Consider the following 14,512-nt stretch of genomic DNA (forward strand, 5'->3'; position numbering starts at 1 on the left):
AGGATAAGACAAATTTATATATCCTTAGTGGTCCCACCACTATCAATTTATCATTTAAATTATTCAATTAAAAATAATTCAAACTTACCTTTTGCTCAACATTCACGTGAGTTATACACAAAGTTGGTCAAAACACTTCTTTCACTATCACTTTTTAATATTTGTCTTCTTCTTGTCTACTACACAACACGGCTGCTTCTCTTTTTGTCACGACCGGCCTTAATTAAGGATAATTAATCCGGGAAAACCATGACTGGGGAAGGGAAATTAAGAAGCGGGTTTAGAAAGGGGTGCATAAAAGAATACTCAAAGAGCTTGAATACGCGTTATATTCCTTAAAAAGGAAAAAGGCATCGTTAGGGGCTTGGCTAAAACATTATCAGAGTTTGCAACGGAAGGTGTAACTGAAATAATCAGTGTTTACAGCGGAATGCATAACTGAGATACATGTATGAAGACATGTATCCTTTCTGAGCCTACTTTAAGTTCGACAAAAACTCTACTCAGCAACAACACTTCATCGCCCATCACAGCTCAACCTGCACAAACATAAACATCGAAAGGCTAAGTACAAGAGTACTTAGTGGGCAGTTGCCAAGCATATAACATAACATCATTAACAATTTCACAACATCGCATAAGAGGCATAAGTTTCTTTCAAATCCTTTGCTCATTAAACAATTCCAAATTCATAAATAGCATGAGCGCATTCTTCATCATCAATAATCATAAACAAGCATCGTGTCGTGGAGAAGGCCTTCCCCAACGAACACGGGCATCGCGCCGTGAGGGGGAGCCTCCCTCAGCGGTCACGGCATCGTACTATTGAGGGAGGCCTCCCCCAATAGACGCTGTAACACTGGTATACTGGCATACTGGCATCGCGCCGCTAGGGAGGCCTCCCTCAGCGGACACGGGCATCGCGCCGTGAGGAAGGCCCTCCTCAGCGGACACGGCATCGTACTGTTGAGGGAGGCCTCCCTCAACAGACGCATGCATCAAACATAAGCATAAACTTATCAGCGTAAAGCATTCAAGCGTAAATAAGCGTAAATTACATAGGGCGTAAATAATATAAACAGCATAGCGTAAATCATTTAACGTACATCATAATAAAGCTTAACTCATTTAAGCGTAATAAAGCATACCACACTTGAAGATCCAATTTGCATTTTAAAGCATAACACTTGCATAGCATTTTATTTACGCGTAAGAAATTGCCCACCTGATAGCAAAGTTTTGCTAAGGTACTCTAACTCCTTGTGTAGTTCTTATTCTTGCGCTTGACCTTAATCACGAGAATATAAAAATAAGACATTGCCTCGAGGAAAATTCTTAATTAATGAGAAAGCGTAATTGTAACTATGCATGAATCTGGTATGCATGAACTAATCTTCTGAGCGATAATCGGGAATTCTACTATTAATCCTCGTAAATAGATTTAGCTAATTCTCGTCTAGCGCGGTCGAATAAAACTGTGATTCTTCCTTCCTCATCGGAATATTCTAGTTGTGAAATAAACCTCGCATTTGTACTTGATTGAAAAAGGACTAACTCGGCTTTAAACGAGGTGTGACCTTGTAGAAATTATCGGGCTTTTCGATAGAAACATCATTACTAGCGTAACCTCAAATAATTAATAGGCTCAAAAGAGAGTAGCCAATTAATTAAATAAACCAGTGGCTTTAAAGAAATAAATGATAATAGTTCGCTTTAAAGTCCGAAGTCCAAAAACATTAATTAATAAACTGGGCGGCTCATTTACTGAATAAGAATCGGCTCGCTCACTGATAAATAATTGGGCTTCATCAAAATAGATACTGCAAGGCTTAACTGAAAGAAGTAACTTCAGCTCAAGCTTTAAAAGAATTAAAGCCCAACTTAAAAAGTCTTCGACCCAAAACAATTAAAATAGGGGTCCAAATAATAATTAATGTGGACTGAAAAGAATTAATCTTAGTCCAATAGGCAATTTAATCGGCCCAAATGATGAATTAAACTGGCCCAACGAAATATAAATGGGATTAGAATAATAGCCCATCATAAAATATGCATCAGCCCGACTCCTTAAATTAATTCAAGCCCAAAAACACTTAAAATCTGCAGCCCACCTAAAAAGAAGGCCCAGTTCGAATTTAACATAAGGAAAAGCCCAAATCTTGGCTTGCAATACTTAAAAATGTGAGGCCCAAACTTTAAAATAATTGAAGCCCAAATAAAGAAAAGAATCAACCCATCATTTTAAACTCCAGCCCAACTAATCAAAGTGGCCCAACCAAGAGATGAAATCTCGGTTCTTTCTCTCTCATTTTCACGGCTTCTGTTCCTCAATTCCTCCACCCAAATCAGCAGCCTCTCTTCCCAAATCTCGCCAGCGCCGCTCAAGACCTCTCTCTCTCTCTCGCCCGCTCTACGCGAGCTCCGCCGCGAACGGCTCCGGCGAGAACGACGGCCAGCCGAGGACATCGCCCCTGGTCCATTTCTCTCTCTCTCCATCTACTTCCCTCTCTCAATTTCTCACCCGATCTGTCTCCCGCAGATCTGCCGTCGCCGCTCCGTACTCTGACCATTCCAGCCGCCGGCGAGGCCAGCGTTGCTCAGAACCCCGACGTCGGTCTGCTCCCTCATCTCCTCTCTCTCGATTTACCTCTCAAACTCGACTGAGAGGAGGAGCCCTAGCTTTCCCTGAGATCGAATCCTCCGCCGTTTCTGTAAGTCCGGCGACCGCTAGTTGTCGTCCCCCCCTCCAAACTTGGTGTCTCGGCCTCAAATCCGTGTTCGGGAAGAAGAGAGTGGAAGGGCGAGCCCTAATCGTCAAATACCAGGTCGCCGCTGCACCGCGTCTCCATCAGAATCTGATGGCTGGTCGCCGTGGCTCTGTAAATCCGGCAACTGACTGCCGGTTTCGCTCTCCTCCACGAATCGCCGCCATCTCCTTCGCGTTCCTCCGGCGACCAGGGTAAAGTCCGCCTTCGTTGTTCTCCGGGGTCGACGGGGTTCGATTTGTGCCACGCCACCGCCGCTGCTGCTACTGGAGGCCGGCTTCGCCGTTGCTGTCGCTGTTCCCGGCGAAGGGTGTCGCCTCGCCTACTCCTCGGCGCCGTTAAATCCCGATTCAGAGCAGGGCAATCGGCCCTATTTCTTAAGCTAAGTTCTCTAGTTTCATTCTACTATTGTATCTTGATTCATTTGCTTATGATGTGAAAGTTTAATACGAGGGGTTGTGGTTTTTCCTAATTCCGTTTATAAGCCGTGGAAATTTTGCTACTGTGCTAAATGAATAACAGCGTTGTTATATGCTCGTCAATGAGCCCTGTGTTGGATTATGAGCTAAGGTGTATTCTTTCTTTGTTTTGCATAAACTCATATGCTTGTTGTTCTAGAGTGCAGCCTGTTTGTGAAGTTTATACTTTCTATTGTACGAAATATCTAGGCTATTTGATGTAGATGAACTGTGATATGCTAGATATGGATGCAAACTGAGTTGAATATTTGGGATATCAAATTACCTTGAGTATTTTGTGTTGGTAGCTGCTGTTGTTGATAATGAATTCAATGGAGAAGAAACTCTCGATACTTGGCAGTTGGCAGCAGGAACTTCATCTCCCTTTCTGGTGCTTGGTGTATGAGAGAAGGAATGAAGTAAGTGGAAAGTTTGGTGGAGAAAAAGGGTGGTGGTGCAGGCTAGTGCGTAGGTCTCATTTTTGTTAAGTGGAGGTAGTGGTTGATAAATAATTAGATAGTGGAAGATGATTGTCTTAAGCATGATCTTCCTCCTAAAGCCAGCAAATTCGAGAGTTTTATTTTTTTACCCAAATGTACTGCGTCACTCTTGCTGCCAGTGGTGAACTTATATGCAAAGATTTCTTCTTGTACTCAGAAAAAAAAAATCAATTACTGCATTGATTGATAGTGGTGGTTGAAGTTCTAATTGTAAATAATAATAAATCTTTGTGTCTTGGTTACTCAGTGCATCTACTATTTAATCGCGTGTTTGCAATCAAATACTGGCTTCTGCTCATTATTCGTGTATAAATTAAATACATAGATTTAATTCACTTCACAAGCCATTTAATATCTAGATTAAATCCGTAGATTTAATCTGCGTGGCAGTCAGAATAATTTCTCGACTTCAAGTAGTACTAATAAAATATAACTGCTTCTGTTTTTCGATTAATAAATAACATGACTTTGCTAAGTCAGTTATAACTTGGAAATAATAATTATTGAATAGCTCAATAATCCTCGTCGCGTTTTTCTCATATGTTATAAAGCTAAAATAATAACTTCGTTCTGATAAAAAAAAAAAAAAAAAAAAAATTAGGACCATAAACTGGATTTATTTATAAAAATTGCATTTACTAGTTTTAATCATAATTAAAAGAGCGGGCTACTACATACTACCCCTCTTAACAAAAATTTCGTCCCGAAATTTGCATATCTCTGCTAAAACAGTTCGGGATATTTTTCCTTCATCTTGTCTTCAAGTTCCCGCGTAACTTCTCTTGTCTGCGATGTCTCCATAAGATTTTCACTGATGTGATTGAGGCTGATTACGCAAGTGTCCGCGTATTGCTGGCAAGGGGGTGTGGGTGTTCTCAATTGCTGAACCTCGTTATTTGTGGGGGCATTGCGTGGAGTAGTGACCTTTTTGGCCACAATTGTAACAACCGTTAGTTCCAGCCCGACAGATACCCCTATGCATCTTACCACAATTTGGGCAAGGTGAAATTCCTCTCTGACCTTGGCTATCCCCAGTTGGCTCGAGGTTAGTCTGTGCCTCGTGCCTTGGTTGAATAAACTGTTCGGCCCGTTCCTTTTCTTGCCACACTTTCTTACTAGTCTGATTGATATTGTTTTCGTTGTTGTCCCACTTGCGCTTCCCTTTGAGAGTATGTGAGGCTATTGGTAAGTCTTTTTGCGTCGAGATCAACAATGGGGCTGACTTGTCCGACGGCATTGCAGCTTCAATGTCAAGTGCCCTGTTCAGAGACTCCGTATATGAGAGTCCTCCGTGGCTCGCTAGAGTCATCCTAATTTCGTGTCGCAGACCGGCACAAAATTTCTCTGCCATCTTCTCATCTGTGTCCACTTGTTGCGGAGCAAACCTAGACAGGTTGCAGAATTCCTTGTCGTATTCAACCACAGATTTCTTTCCTTGCTTTAACTCGTAGAACTCAGCTTCTTTCTTCTTCCTATAGCTTTTCGGAATATATTTATCATATAATCCTGTCTTAAAATCTTCCCAAGTATAACTTGCCCATTGTTCAGGTGTCAGAATTTTTCGTCGTGCTTCCCACCAGAAGTCAGCCGACCCTGTTAGTTGGAAAGAGACGCAAGATAGGCGCTCCTCATCAGTACAACGTAGGAAGTTGAAAATGCATTCCATTGCACGCACCCAAATCTCAGCTTCAGCCGGTTCACTCGTTCCGTCAAACGTAGGTGGGTTCTGCCTTAAAAAGAGTTCTTCGACTCTCCTAGTTGGGGGCGGAGGGCATGGGTTATGTCCTCGAGCATCTTGTGGTTCTTCGGGTACAGCGTTACGGTTTCTGCGATTGTTATTATTTCTCGCAGGGCGTCCTCTCTTAGGTGGCATTCTGATAGCAAAGATGTGCCAATTAGTACACCCTAGCATAATCTAATACAAACCTCAAAAGAATTCTTGTAAATGTCAACTTAATATAACTTGTAAACAAGTCATGACTCCAATGACATCATTGATCATTGATGTAGTAAGCTTTAAGGGTCCTTAGCATCTCAAATCTATGAGTCATAACAATTCTTAAGCATATAATATCACATCATCTAAATTGGATACTTAAACATAAGTCATGGAGATTTATAGTGGCTATAAAATCATGAGCTTAAAAATTATTCTATATGCATCACTTATCTTGCTGCCTTCACTATAGCCACCAAAAGATACAATCTAATTTCTTCTATGTTTGCTTCTATGTTCTGTCGTAGTGGTGATCTCATAGCGTAATAGCTCTATGTTCATAGGGATTTATTCCATAGGCATACTTAATCGTACTTGCGTAAATCATTTCATTCAATAACAACATAACAAAGCTATTGACAGTTACTCACTTTGTTATTACGATAGTTCTCACTTTTTTTGTAAACATTAACTCAAAACTTGGAATAGCTTACCATTCTGCTTCGTTGAGTGTGATGCGATGAAGTGCTGAGCTTTGTCGATTGAAATCTAGACACTTTAGTGATCCATTCTAAGTTTGGCTTAAATAAACTCTTAGGCTCAGAGCAAATGAACTGCTCTGATACCACTCTGTCACGACCGGCCTTAATTAAGGATAATTAATCCGGGAAAACCATGACTGGGGAAGGGAAATTAAGAAGCGGGTTTAGAAAGGGGTGCATAAAAGAATACTCAAAGAGCTTGAATACGCGTTATATTCCTTAAAAAGGAAAAAGGCATCGTTAGGGGCTTGGCTAAAACATTATCAGAGTTTGCAACGGAAGGTGTAAACTGAAATAATCAGTGTTTACAGCGGAATGCATAACTGAGATACATGTATGAAGACATGTATCCTTTCTGAGCCTACTTTAAGTTCGACAAAAACTCTACTCAGCAACAACACTTCATCGCCCATCACAGCTCAACCTGCACAAACATAAACATCGAAAGGCTAAGTACAAGAGTACTTAGTGGGCAGTTGCCAAGCATATAACATAACATCATTAACAATTTCACAACATCGCATAAGAGGCATAAGTTTCTTTCAAATCCTTTGCTCATTAAACAATTCCAAATTCATAAATAGCATGAGCGCATTCTTCATCATCAATAATCATAAACAAGCATCGTGTCGTGGAGAAGGCCTTCCCCAACGAACACGGGCATCGCGCCGTGAGGGGGAGCCTCCCTCAGCGGTCACGGCATCGTACTATTGAGGGAGGCCTCCCCCAATAGACGCTGTAACACTGGTATACTGGCATACTGGCATCGCGCCGCTAGGGAGGCCTCCCTCAGCGGACACGGGCATCGCGCCGTGAGGAAGGCCCTCCTCAGCGGACACGGCATCGTACTGTTGAGGGAGGCCTCCCTCAACAGACGCATGCATCAAACATAAGCATAAACTTATCAGCGTAAAGCATTCAAGCGTAAATAAGCGTAAATTACATAGGGCGTAAATAATATAAACAGCATAGCGTAAATCATTTAACGTACATCATAATAAAGCTTAACTCATTTAAGCGTAATAAAGCATACCACACTTGAAGATCCAATTTGCATTTTAAAGCATAACACTTGCATAGCATTTTATTTACGCGTAAGAAATTGCCCACCTGATAGCAAAGTTTTGCTAAGGTACTCTAACTCCTTGTGTAGTTCTTATTCTTGCGCTTGACCTTAATCACGAGAATATAAAAATAAGACATTGCCTCGAGGAAAATTCTTAATTAATGAGAAAGCGTAATTGTAACTATGCATGAATCTGGTATGCATGAACTAATCTTCTGAGCGATAATCGGGAATTCTACTATTAATCCTCGTAAATAGATTTAGCTAATTCTCGTCTAGCGCGGTCGAATAAAACTGTGATTCTTCCTTCCTCATCGGAATATTCTAGTTGTGAAATAAACCTCGCATTTGTACTTGATTGAAAAAGGACTAACTCGGCTTTAAACGAGGTGTGACCTTGTAGAAATTATCGGGCTTTTCGATAGAAACATCATTACTAGCGTAACCTCAAATAATTAATAGGCTCAAAAGAGAGTAGCCAATTAATTAAATAAACCAGTGGCTTTAAAGAAATAAATGATAATAGTTCGCTTTAAAGTCCGAAGTCCAAAAACATTAATTAATAAACTGGGCGGCTCATTTACTGAATAAGAATCGGCTCGCTCACTGATAAATAATTGGGCTTCATCAAAATAGATACTGCAAGGCTTAACTGAAAGAAGTAACTTCAGCTCAAGCTTTAAAAGAATTAAAGCCCAACTTAAAAAGTCTTCGACCCAAAACAATTAAAATAGGGGTCCAAATAATAATTAATGTGGACTGAAAAGAATTAATCTTAGTCCAATAGGCAATTTAATCGGCCCAAATGATGAATTAAACTGGCCCAACGAAATATAAATGGGATTAGAATAATAGCCCATCATAAAATATGCATCAGCCCGACTCCTTAAATTAATTCAAGCCCAAAAAACACTTAAAATCTGCAGCCCACCTAAAAAGAAGGCCCAGTTCGAATTTAACATAAGGAAAAGCCCAAATCTTGGCTTGCAATACTTAAAAATGTGAGGCCCAAACTTTAAAATAATTGAAGCCCAAATAAAGAAAAGAATCAACCCATCATTTTAAACTCCAGCCCAACTAATCAAAGTGGCCCAACCAAGAGATGAAATCTCGGTTCTTTCTCTCTCATTTTCACGGCTTCTGTTCCTCAATTCCTCCACCCAAATCAGCAGCCTCTCTTCCCAAATCTCGCCAGCGCCGCTCAAGACCTCTCTCTCTCTCTCGCCCGCTCTACGCGAGCTCCGCCGCGAACGGCTCCGGCGAGAACGACGGCCAGCCGAGGACATCGCCCCTGGTCCATTTCTCTCTCTCTCCATCTACTTCCCTCTCTCAATTTCTCACCCGATCTGTCTCCCGCAGATCTGCCGTCGCCGCTCCGTACTCTGACCATTCCAGCCGCCGGCGAGGCCAGCGTTGCTCAGAACCCCGACGTCGGTCTGCTCCCTCATCTCCTCTCTCTCGATTTACCTCTCAAACTCGACTGAGAGGAGGAGCCCTAGCTTTCCCTGAGATCGAATCCTCCGCCGTTTCTGTAAGTCCGGCGACCGCTAGTTGTCGTCCCCCCCTCCAAACTTGGTGTCTCGGCCTCAAATCCGTGTTCGGGAAGAAGAGAGTGGAAGGGCGAGCCCTAATCGTCAAATACCAGGTCGCCGCTGCACCGCGTCTCCATCAGAATCTGATGGCTGGTCGCCGTGGCTCTGTAAATCCGGCAACTGACTGCCGGTTTCGCTCTCCTCCACGAATCGCCGCCATCTCCTTCGCGTTCCTCCGGCGACCAGGTAAAGTCCGCCTTCGTTGTTCTCCGGGGTCGACGGGGTTCGATTTGTGCCACGCCACCGCCGCTGCTGCTACTGGAGGCCGGCTTCGCCGTTGCTGTCGCTGTTCCCGGCGAAGGGTGTCGCCTCGCCTACTCCTCGGCGCCGTTAAATCCCGATTCAGAGCAGGGCAATCGGCCCTATTTCTTAAGCTAAGTTCTCTAGTTTCATTCTACTATTGTATCTTGATTCATTTGCTTATGATGTGAAAGTTTAATACGAGGGGTTGTGGTTTTTCCTAATTCCGTTTATAAGCCGTGGAAATTTTGCTACTGTGCTAAATGAATAACAGCGTTGTTATATGCTCGTCAATGAGCCCTGTGTTGGATTATGAGCTAAGGTGTATTCTTTCTTTGTTTTGCATAAACTCATATGCTTGTTGTTCTAGAGTGCAGCCTGTTTGTGAAGTTTATACTTTCTATTGTACGAAATATCTAGGCTATTTGATGTAGATGAACTGTGATATGCTAGATATGGATGCAAACTGAGTTGAATATTTGGGATATCAAATTACCTTGAGTATTTTGTGTTGGTAGCTGCTGTTGTTGATAATGAATTCAATGGAGAAGAAACTCTCGATACTTGGCAGTTGGCAGCAGGAACTTCATCTCCCTTTCTGGTGCTTGGTGTATGAGAGAAGGAATGAAGTAAGTGGAAAGTTTGGTGGAGAAAAAGGGTGGTGGTGCAGGCTAGTGCGTAGGTCTCATTTTTGTTAAGTGGAGGTAGTGGTTGATAAATAATTAGATAGTGGAAGATGATTGTCTTAAGCATGATCTTCCTCCTAAAGCCAGCAAATTCGAGAGTTTTATTTTTTTACCCAAATGTACTGCGTCACTCTTGCTGCCAGTGGTGAACTTATATGCAAAGATTTCTTCTTGTACTCAGAAAAAAAAATCAATTACTGCATTGATTGATAGTGGTGGTTGAAGTTCTAATTGTAAATAATAATAAATCTTTGTGTCTTGGTTACTCAGTGCATCTACTATTTAATCGCGTGTTTGCAATCAAATACTGGCTTCTGCTCATTATTCGTGTATAAATTAAATACATAGATTTAATTCACTTCACAAGCCATTTAATATCTAGATTAAATCCGTAGATTTAATCTGCGTGGCAGTCAGAATAATTTCTCGACTTCAAGTAGTACTAATAAAATATAACTGCTTCTGTTTTTCGATTAATAAATAACATGACTTTGCTAAGTCAGTTATAACTTGGAAATAATAATTATTGAATAGCTCAATAATCCTCGTCGCGTTTTTCTCATATGTTATAAAGCTAAAATAATAACTTCGTTCTGAATAAAAAAAAAAAAAAAAAAAATTAGGACCATAAACTGGATTTATTTATAAAAATTGCATTTACTAGTTTTAATCATAATTAAAAGAGCGGGCTACTACACTTTTCCTTGCCAAAAACCCTAGCATAACCGTGCACGACTGCATCCATTTCCCTTGCAAAAAAAAAACATGAAATTTGTTTAAAGAATTCGTGCACGTCTGCCTCCCTTCTATATTTCTTGAAGAAATCGTGTAAAGAACCGTGTAAAACAATCGTGCGTGCATCCCATAGCAAACAACCGTGTAAACAAATCGTGCTATCCATATTATTGTTCTAAAATTCACCATGACCGATAGTGAAACTCAATCGGAATACGAGATGGAGGAAGAACCGGCACGAGAGCAGCCTCACCGGAGTAATTCGAAGAAAAAAGAGCTATATCCGGTGTCGCCTCCGGTAAGTAACCGCAAATTGTATAATGTTAAACTTGAATTTGTGTGTCGTGTATTGTTAAATAGTGCACGATAGTTGATTATTAGGTGTTTATGTATGGAATAAGTTAGGAATTATGAAATCTGGAATTTGAAAAAAAAAATTGAACTAAGTGTGCACGATTAGTTCTTGAGGACACGGTTTGACACGGCTGGATATTTTCCGCATAAGAATAATCTGATATGGCTAAGTTAAAAGAGTATTAGAATCGTTATTATTTCTATTTGGTTTAATGACTATTTTTTTCCGCCGTAATTTAAAATTTAGTTATTTTTAAAATTTTGGTTATTACATATCAATTCAATTCTACCAAAACGTGTTCAACAAAAAAAATCTACCAAAACGTGCGTAGCAGTTTTTTGTTTCCAAGTTAAAGTTCTTTTTTTTTTCTTTTATTGTTTTTTCACTTTTTTCTTTCTTTCTTTTTAGAAATCGTGTAATTTAAATAAAAATAAAATATTCAATATGCATGTCAAATTAAAGATCATGAGATTAGCTTTAATTTGATATATAATATATATAACATAGATTTAAAATAATAAAGATTTTAAAATTTAAATTTTCAAATTAAATTGTCTTCTCTCTCATCTCTCTTATTTTAGTTCTTTTTCTTAAATGATCTATTTTCATTTGATATTTTGTTTTATTTTTCGTTATATCATTTACTTATTTCTTTTCATTTCAATATTTTTTATCTTTTGTTAAAAGATTTATCTTCTTTGTTGTGCATAACATGTTTAAGTATGATTTCATAGATATATTTGTAACTTTTTTTTGCTACGATTTCATGGAAATTTTAAGAATTTTTAGAATTTCAAAATCATAAAAAATAAATTTAAAATAAATAATTTATGATAATTTAAAATTTTAAAATAATTTTTTTAACTTTCCTCCCTACTCTCTTTAATGATTTTTTAAACCCTCCCTCCTTAATGAAATGTTTACCTTTTTTTCTACTAAATTTGTTTCTATATATGTATTTATATTTATTTTTGTGTTTTAAAAGGTAAAATAAGTAGATACCATGTTTTGTGTTTTACATATTATTTTAATTTAATAGTTTAGAATATAAGAAAGGTGAAGGAAAATATATTGGTTCATTATATAACTCTGTTTTTTAAATTATATTAATTTTAATATAACTTTATAGATGAATAATTAGTTATAGATATATTAAAAATATAATTTCAAATATAATTTTGTTATCTATGTTTGTGTATAAAAAGATTTATTTATTTATTATGACTTGTAATATTCTATAATAATAGTAATACTAATTTTACCAAATAATTTTCAATTGTTTATTAACTATAAGGGTTAAGTTCCAAATACCCCCGGCGTCCCTATCGCGCTCAGGACCCCATAGTCAGGACGAGCGCTATTTGCTACCTTAACGTGGCAAAATCGAAGCAATTTCCCCCCTGCATTTTAACATCGTTAAGTCACCGTTAAAAAAATTATTTTTTTAATTTTTAATTAAGATGGGCTCTCTCTCTCCTCGAGCATCCTTGTCGGCGAACAAGGCGGTGCAAATCCAAGCGGTGCAGAGATAACATAATAGGGTGGGGTGTTGTAGGGACGACGGCGTTGCTTGGAGTACAGGCGGCGACGACTGAAACAGAGCGAGGCGGCGGCGTTTTGGCCGTTGCCAGGAAGAGAGAAGCGGCGCCAGAGGCACCGTCGATCTGTGAGCAAGCCACCAAAGCTCGACGGCGGCGGCTGTGCCATCGTTCTGTCTGGAGCAGGGGAAGGAGTCAATTTGTGAGAAAGGCCGAGGGAGTCAGAGGCGGTGCGCGTCGCCGTCGAAGGAACAATGAGGGAGAGGCAGATGGATGGTCGGCCGGAGGGTTCTTGCTGGGAGGGAAGTCGTGGTGGCGGAGCTCGGGTGAGAGAGATTTGCTGAGTTCGCAGTGGGGAGGGGAGATGCCAACGGTGTACCACGGCGGAGGGGCGGTGTTCTCTCGCCGGGAAATAATGCTCGATGGGGGGGGAGGGAGAGATAGAGAGAGAGAGAGTAATTAAAAATTAAAAAAAAAATTAACGGTGACTTAACGGTGTTAAAACGCAGGGGGTATTTTGTTCGATTTTGCCACGTTGAGGTAGCAAACAACGCTCGTCCTGACTATGAGGTCCTGAGCGCGATAGGGACGTCATCGATAAGGAGTATTTGGTACTTAACCCTAACTATAATTATCATTACATTTTATAGGGTTAAGTATCAAATAAGCCCCTATCATAGTGACCCTTTTCACGTTTGGCTCCCTATAGTCGAAGTTGGTCCAATTAAACCCTCATACTACCTAAAATCGAACAATTGGGCCCTCTGCCCTAACGGCAACTTAATAGCCATTAACTATTTTCAATTTAATTTTTTTTTATTTTGCTGGTGTGCTGCGTAGGCTGCACTTCGCCAAGCTGGTCGGAAACTCGCCGGAAAATCTTCCACAGCCTCTGCCCCTCCATTTCATTTCCCTCTTCCTCTCTCCCGCACTACGTCTTCTCCCTCATCCACCGCTCCTCCTCCCCCACCTCCGCCTCTCTCATCGACGCCGCAGCCCGCCGCCGCATCCCCCTCTTTCACCTCCCCCACCTCGTCCAATCCCTAGCAGGTTTTGCGGCTCCTTGGCGTTCGTCTGGGAGTCGACGACGATTGGGGGCTGGGTTTGCTCCGGCAAATCTTGGCAGCCCAACCGCTGTGAACAATTCCCAACAGAGTTTCCGTTGCTGGGGTTGCTATGAGGCGGCGCAAAGTTCTGAATCGCAGCGTGGGCGGCGCGATTTTAGACGTGGGCTTGTCATTTTTCAGACGGGGAGATGGCTGCGATTTTAATCGCGCCTCCTCCTCCTTTCGTGTTTGTCCGGCGGCGAGTTTAGAAGGTGGTCGACGATAGGCAAACGAAGGCTGTGCAGGCAGCAGCGCCGCTCGGTGACGGCGCGAAACCCTAGGCGGTGATTGCTTTGGCTTCATCTGGTGTGTTTCCGGCCAGTTGGCTTAATCCGGTCAAAACCCATGGTGCGTTTCCGGCGAAAAATTAATTGTGCTAAAATAAAAAAATAAAAAATAAAATAGTTAATGGCTGTTATGTTGCCGTTAGGGCAGAGGGCCCAATTGTTCGATTTTAGGTAGTATGAGGGTTTAATTGGACCAACTTCGACTATAGGGAGCCAAACGTGAAAAGGGCCACTATGATAGGGGCTTATTTGATACTTAACCCCATTTTATATAAAGTCGAAACTTTACATTTTCAAATTTGAATTTTCATTGAGTAAATGATGTTGATTATTTTATTTTTAAAACATAGGAGTAGTATTTAACATTTGCTTATATTTTATTCTCTTTAATATTTATATTTATTAATTAATTTTATTTATATATGTCATTTAATTTTGATGCTTGCCGTGCATAGCACGGACGGGCGTACTAATATATCATATATAGAGATACATTATTGCTTATAGGGTTTTAGATTATTTGCATTTATAACTTTTCAGATTATTTGCAGATATATATAGTATGTATTTCTTTCTTGAAGACACATCAGCTTATGTTGGCCGAATATTATGATGGTGGAAGAGTTAGTAGTTAGTAGTATAATCTCTCACTGTAACTTCAAAGTTGGGACTTGCCCAGATCTGCAGTGTTTCGTCTCTGTCCCAA

At 40.4% G+C, this 14,512-nt stretch overlaps 1 protein-coding gene and 1 long non-coding RNA gene across 3 annotated transcripts in view; one reads left to right on the forward strand and one right to left on the reverse strand.

Annotated features, from left to right (window-relative positions):
* Nucleotides 1-306: 306 nt before the first annotated feature.
* Nucleotides 307-14,512, reverse strand: part of LOC130994899 (uncharacterized) — an 89,233-nt gene continuing 75,027 nt past the window's right edge. Inside the window, exon 3 of one of the 2 annotated variants that reach the window (XM_057920023.1) lies at nucleotides 307-539. The gene's annotated coding sequence lies outside the window, so the exon portion shown is untranslated. Of the gene's footprint in view, nucleotides 540-6,377; nucleotides 6,626-14,512 lie in introns of those variants that run through there. The other variant, XM_057920022.1, reaches the window with a different exon arrangement.
* On the forward strand, nucleotides 2,273-3,965 carry LOC130994990 (uncharacterized). Its single transcript, XR_009091970.1, has 2 exons — nucleotides 2,273-2,474; nucleotides 2,540-3,965. It is a non-coding gene; the product is annotated as an uncharacterized LOC130994990 (long non-coding RNA).

The sequence above is a fragment of the Salvia miltiorrhiza genome, chromosome 7 (genome assembly GCF_028751815.1).
Source record: "Salvia miltiorrhiza cultivar Shanhuang (shh) chromosome 7, IMPLAD_Smil_shh, whole genome shotgun sequence".
NCBI classification, from domain to species: domain Eukaryota; kingdom Viridiplantae; phylum Streptophyta; class Magnoliopsida; order Lamiales; family Lamiaceae; genus Salvia; species Salvia miltiorrhiza.